Below are 6,699 nucleotides of genomic sequence, written 5' to 3' on the forward strand. Positions count from 1 at the left end.
TAAATACAAGTTTCTAGCAAACATTGTATAAACCTAAAAGCTTTGATCACTCTATCAAAGCATATATTCCGATTCCGAGATGCTTGCTCTAGTCCATAGAAGGATTGCTGGAGCCAGCATACCTTTTAGCATCCTTACGATCGTCAAAACCTTTTATTGTATCACATACAACTTTTCTTACGAAAACTGGTAAGAAAACTTGTTTTGACATCCATCTGTTAGATTTCATAATCGAAAAATACAGCTAATGCTAACATGATTCCGACGGACTTAAGCATCGCTATGGGTGAGAAATTCTCATCGTAGTCAACTCCTTGAACTTGTGAAAAGACTCTTTCCCACAAGTCGAGCTTCATAGACGGTAACATTACCGCCCATGTCCGTCTTATTCTTAAAGATCCATTTATCTCAATGGCTTGCCGATCATCGGGCAAGTCCACCAAAGTCCATACTTTGTTCTGATATGTGGATCCTATCTCGGATTTCATGGCTTCTAACCATTTATCGGAATACAGGCCCACCATCGCTTCTCCATAGCTCGTAGGTTCATTGTTGTCTAACAACATGATATCTAAGATAGGATTACCGTACCACTCAGGAGTAGTACATATCCTTGTCGACCCACAAGGTTCGATAGCAACTTGATCCGAAGCTTCATGATCACTATCATTAACTTCCTATTCAACAGATGTAGGCACCACAGAAAACATCTTTCTATGTTGCGTCACTCTCTGGTTGAAGTAAAGGTTCGACAACCTCATCAAGTTCTATCTTCCTCCCACTCAATTCTTTCAAGAGAAACTCCTTCTCGAGAAAGGATCCGTTCTTAGCGACAAACAATTTGCCCTCGGATCTGATATAGAAGAGTGTACCCAACTGTCACCTTTGGGTATCCTATGAAGATGTGTTTGTCCGCTTTGGGTTCGAGCTTCTCCGGCTGAAGCCTTAAGCATCGCAGCCCCAAACATTAAGAAGTGACAACTTTGGTTTCTTGCCAAACCAATGTTCACACGACGTTGTTTCAAGGGACTTAAATGGTGTCCTATCTAAAGTGAATGCAGCTGTCTCTAACGCATAACCTCAAAATGAAAATGGTAGATTGGTAAGAGACATCATAGATCGCACCATATCTCATAGGGTTCGATTAAGACGTCCGGACACACCATTACCCTGTGGTGTTCCAGGTGGCTTCAACTGTGAAACAATTCCACAATGTCTTAAGTGATTGCCAAACTTATAACTCAGAAAATCCCCTTTTGATCAGATCATAGGAACATGATCTTATTGTTATGATGATTCTCAACTTCACTCTGAAATCGCTTGAACTTTTCAAATGTTTCAGACTTGTGCTTCATTAAGTAGATCTACCCAAATCGTCAGTGAAGATGAGAAAATAGCGATATCCACCGCACGCTTCAATTCTCATTGGATCACACGCATCAGCATGCATGATTTCCAACAAGTCACTTGTTCATTTCATTGTACCTGAAAACGGAGTCTTAGTCATCCTGCCCATGAGGCATGGCTCGCATGTGTCAAGTGATTCAAAATCAAGTGACTCCAAACATCCATCGACATGGAGTTTCTTCATGCATCTTACGCCAATATGACCTAAGCGGCAGTGCTAGGAGAAAGTGGTACTATCATTATTAACTCTACATATTTTGGCGTGAACATGTGTATTACCATGACTGAGATTCAATGAACCATTCACATAGGGTGCATGACCATGAAAGGTATCATTCATGTAAACAGAATAACCATTATTCTCTAACTTAAATGAATGACCGTATTGCAATGAACATGATCTAATCATATTCATGCTCAACGTAGACTCCTAATAACATTTATCTAGGTTCAATACTAATCCCGAAGGCAGATGGAGCATGCGATGGTGATCTCATCAACTTTGGAAACACTTCCAACACACATCGTCACCTCACCCTTAGCCAGTCTTCATTTAGTCCGTAGCTTTTGCTTCAAGTCACCAGTAATAGCAACTGAACCGGTATCCAATACCCAAGTGCTACCAGGAGTACTAGTGAGGTACACATTAATAACACATATATACTTTGTTGAAGTTGCCAGCCTTCTTATCTACCATGCATTTGGGGTAATTCCGCTACCAGTGACCGTTCCCCTTACAATAGAAGCACTTAGTCTCGGGTTTGGGTTCAACCTTGGGTTCCTTCACTGGAGCGGCAACCGGTTTGCCATCCATGAAGTTTCCCTTCTAGCCCTTGCCCTTCTTGAAACCAGTGGTCTTGTTAAACCATCAACACTTGATGCTCCTTCTTGATTTCTACCTTTTGCGGTCTTAAGCATCGCGAACAGCTCCGGGATCAACTCCATCCCTTGCATGTCATAGTTCATCACGAAGATCTAGTAGCTTAGTGATAGTGGCTAGAGAAATCTATCAATCACTATCTTATCTGGAAGTTTAACTCCCACTTGATTTAAGTGATTGTAGCACCCAGACATTCTGAGCATATGCTCATTAGCTGAGCTATTCTCCTCCATCTTGTTGGCAAAAGAACTTGTGAGAGGTCTCACACCTCTCAACACGGGCATGAGCCTGAAATCCCAATTTCAGCTCTTGGAACATCTCCTATGTTCTATGGCGTTCAAAACGTCATTGGAATCCCGATTCTAAGCCGTAAAGTATGGTGCACTAAACTATCATGTAGTCATCAGGATGTGTCTGTCAGGTGTTCACAACATCCACAGACGACGTTGTAGGGGTTTGCACATGAGCGGTGCATCAAAGACATAAGCCTTCTGTGTAGCAGTGAGGACACTCCTCGGACTACGGACCTAGTCCGCATCATTGCTTACAATATCTTTCAACTTAATCTTTCTCCAGGAACGTATTGAAACAGGGAGCTACAACATGAGCTATTTATCTACAACATATTTGCAAAGACAACTTAGACTATGTTCATGATAATTGAGTTCATCTAATCAAATTATTTAATGAACTCCCACTCAGATAGACATCCCTCTAGTCATCTAAGTGAAACATGATCCGAATCGACTAGGCCGTGTCCGATCATCACGTGAGACGGACTAGTCATCAACGGTGAACATCTCATGTTGATCGTATCTTCTATACTACTCATGTTTGACCTTTCGGTCTTCCGTGTTTCGAGGCCATGTCTGTACATGCTAGGCTCGTCAAGTCAACCTAAGTGTTTCGCATGTGTCCCGAGGCCATGTCTGTACATGCTAGGCTCATCAATACCCATTGTATTCGAACGTTAGAATCTATCACACCCGATCATCACGTGGTGCTTCGAAACGACGAACCTTCGCAACGGTGCACAGTTAGGGGGAACACTTTTCTTGAAATTTTAGTGAGGGATCATCTTATTTAAGCTACCGTCGTTCTAAGCAAATAAGATGTAAAACATGATAAACATCACATGCAATCAAATAGTGACATGATATGGCCAATATCATTTTGCTCCTTTTGATCTCCATCTTTGGGGCTCCATGATCATCGTTGTCACCGGCATGACACCATGATCTCCATCATCATGATCTCCATCATCGTGTCTTCTTGAAATGTCTCATCATCCATTACTTCTACTACTATGGCTAACGCTTTAGCAATAAAGTAAAGTAATTACATGACGTTTATGTTGACACGCAGGTCATAAATAAATTAAGACAACTCCTATGGCTCCTGCCAGTTGTCATACTCATCGACATGCAAGTCGTGATTCCTATTACAAGAACATGATCAATCTCATACATCACATATATCATTCATCACATCCTTTTGGCCATATCACATCACAAGGCATATGCTGCAAAAACAAGTTAGACGTCCTCTAATTGTTGTTGCAAGTTTTTACATGGCTGCTATAGGTTTCTAGCAAGAACGTTTCTTACCTACGCCAAAACCACAACGTGATATGCCAATTTCTATTTACCTTTCATAAGGACCCTTTTCATCGAATCCGATCCAACTAAAGTGGGAGAGACAAACACCCGCTAGCCACCTTATGCAACTAGTGCATGTCAGTCGGTGGAACCAGTCTCACGTAAGAGTACGTGTAAGGTCGGTCCGGGCCGCTTCATCCCACGATGCCGCCGAATCAAGATAAGACTAGTAACGGCAAGTAAATTGACAAAATCGACGCCCACAACTGCTTTGTGTTCTACTCGTGCATAGAAACTACGCATAGACCTAGCTCATGATGCCACTGTTGGGGATCGTAGCAGAAATTTAAAATTTTCTACGCATCACCAAGATCAATCTATGGAGTAATCTAGCAACGAGGGGAAGGAGAGTGCATCTACATACCCTTGTAGATCGCTAAGCGGAAGCATTCAAGTGAACGGGGTTGATGGAGTCGTACTCGTCGTGATCCAAATCACCGATGATCCTAGCGCCGAACGGATGGCACCTCCGCGTTCAACACACGTACGGTTGGGAGACGTCTCCTCCTTCTTGATCCAGCAAGGGGAGAGGAGAAGTTGAGGGAGAACTCCAACAGCACGACGGCATGGTGGCAATGGAGCTCGTGGTTCTCCAGCAGGGCTTCGCCAAGCACTACTGAGCAGGAGGAGGTGTAGGAGGAGGGAGGGCTGCGCCAGGGGAAGGGTACGACTGCCCTCCCTCTCCCTCACTATATATAGGGGAAGGGAGGAGGGGGAGGCGCCCTAGGGTTCCCTAGGGGAGGGGCGGCGGCCATAGGGGAAACCCTAGATGGGTTTGGGCGCCCCCACCCCCTAGGAAACTTGCCCCCCAAGCCGGGAGGGGCGGCTGCCCTAGGGGTGGCGCCCCTACCTCTCCTGGTTACGTGAGATGGGGTGGAAGGGGCGCTCAGCCCCTTAGTGGGCTGATGTTCCCTCTCCCCTTGGCCCATAAGGCCCCCAACGCTTGCCGGGGCCTCCGAAACCCCTTTCGGACACGCTGGTCATCACCTGGTACCCCCGGAACAATTCCGGACTCCAATATCCTTCGTCCAATATACCGATCTTCACCTCCGGACCATTCTGGAGCTCCTCGTCATGTCCGGGATCTCATCCGGGACTCCAAACAACCTTCGGTAACCACATACTATTTCCCATAACAACTCTAGCGTCACTGAACCTTAAGTGTGTAGACCCTATGGGTTTGGGAACCATGCAGACATGACCGAGACAACTCTCTAGCCAATAACCAACAGTGGGATCTGGATACCCATGTTGGCTCCCACATGTTCCACGATGATCTCATCGGATGAACCACGATGTCGAGGATTCAATCAATCCCGTATACAATTCCCTTTATCTAGCGGTATTGTACTTGCCCGAGATTCGATCGTCGGTATCTGATACCTTCACTACAGGAATCCAGTACTTTGCCGTCTGCCATGGCGGACGGCAAAGGCAGGGACGGCTGACGGCAAAGCACTTTGCCGTCCGCGGCGGACGGCAAACAGTGACGGCAAAGATAGGGTCGGCAAACAGGTCCTTTGCCGTCGGCTTTTTATGGCGGACGGCAAAGAGCCCTTTGCCTACAGCGACTGACGACAAAGAGGGGGGGACGGCAAAATGTTGCACGTCCGCCAGCATCACTCCGTTAGGCGGCTAACGGCGGCCTTTGCCGTCCGCCAGCGGACGGCAAATTTGAGCGCCTCTTTGCCGTCTGCCAGATGACGTCAGCTATACGTCAGCGCCCGCTCTTTTTTGCCGTCCGCCTGGCGAACGGCAAAGGCAAAGTCTTTACCATCAGCTTGGCTTTGCCGTCCGCCACGGTAGGCAAATTGGCCAAATGGTCCATCCCCAGGAAGCACAGGTGGGCGCCACGTGCCCCCTTTGCCGTCTGCCACCGACGGCAAAGGGTTCTTTGCCGTCTGCCGCGGACGGCAAAGAGCTTGCACTGCCTCTTTTTTGTTCTGTTTTTCTTATATCCAACAATTATCACAACAAATATTTCACAACACATATATATCCATCACATAAATATCCAGCATATATATATCCAACATAATAAATATCCAACACATATATATCCATCCATACATACATAGTAGGTTGCACATAGTTCCATCGATCCATACATATTACAATATGCAAAGTTTCATCAAAGCAAGCGAGCAGAATACAAGAAGTGCATCAAAGGAAAAAACAGGAAAAAGCAAGCAATCCATCATAGGAAGCTGGCTTCCCTGAAGTGAATGAAACCTGCAAAATGACAAATAAGAAAGTTAGAAAAAGAAGACTAGAAGAAGAATTAGACTAGAAGAAAAAGAATAGAAGAAGAAGAAGACTAGAAGAAGAAGTATATGCCATATATTAGCTAACTTAGGTGAAATGTATCGTTTATGAGCTAACCTAGGTGAAATGGGTAGTTTATGAGCTAACCTAGGTGAAATAGGTTGTTTATGAGCTAACCTAGGTGAAATGGGTCATTTATGAGCTAACCTAGGTCAAATGGGTCGTTTATGAGCTAACCTAGGTGAAATTAATCATTTTGGAGCTAACTTAGTTGAAATGGGTCTTTTATGAGATAACTAAGGTGAAATGCCACGTTTTTTTAGCTAACTAAGGTAAAATGGATCGTTTTTGAGCTAACTTAGGTGAAATGGGTCGTTTATGAGCTAACCTAGGTGACATTGATCATTTTGGAGCTAACTTAGTTGAAATGGGTCTTTTATGAGCTAACTAAGGTGAAATGCCACGTTTTTGAGCTAACTAAGGTAAAAT

The sequence above is a fragment of the Triticum dicoccoides genome, chromosome 7A, assembly GCF_002162155.2.
Source record: "Triticum dicoccoides isolate Atlit2015 ecotype Zavitan chromosome 7A, WEW_v2.0, whole genome shotgun sequence".
Classification (NCBI taxonomy): domain Eukaryota; kingdom Viridiplantae; phylum Streptophyta; class Magnoliopsida; order Poales; family Poaceae; genus Triticum; species Triticum dicoccoides.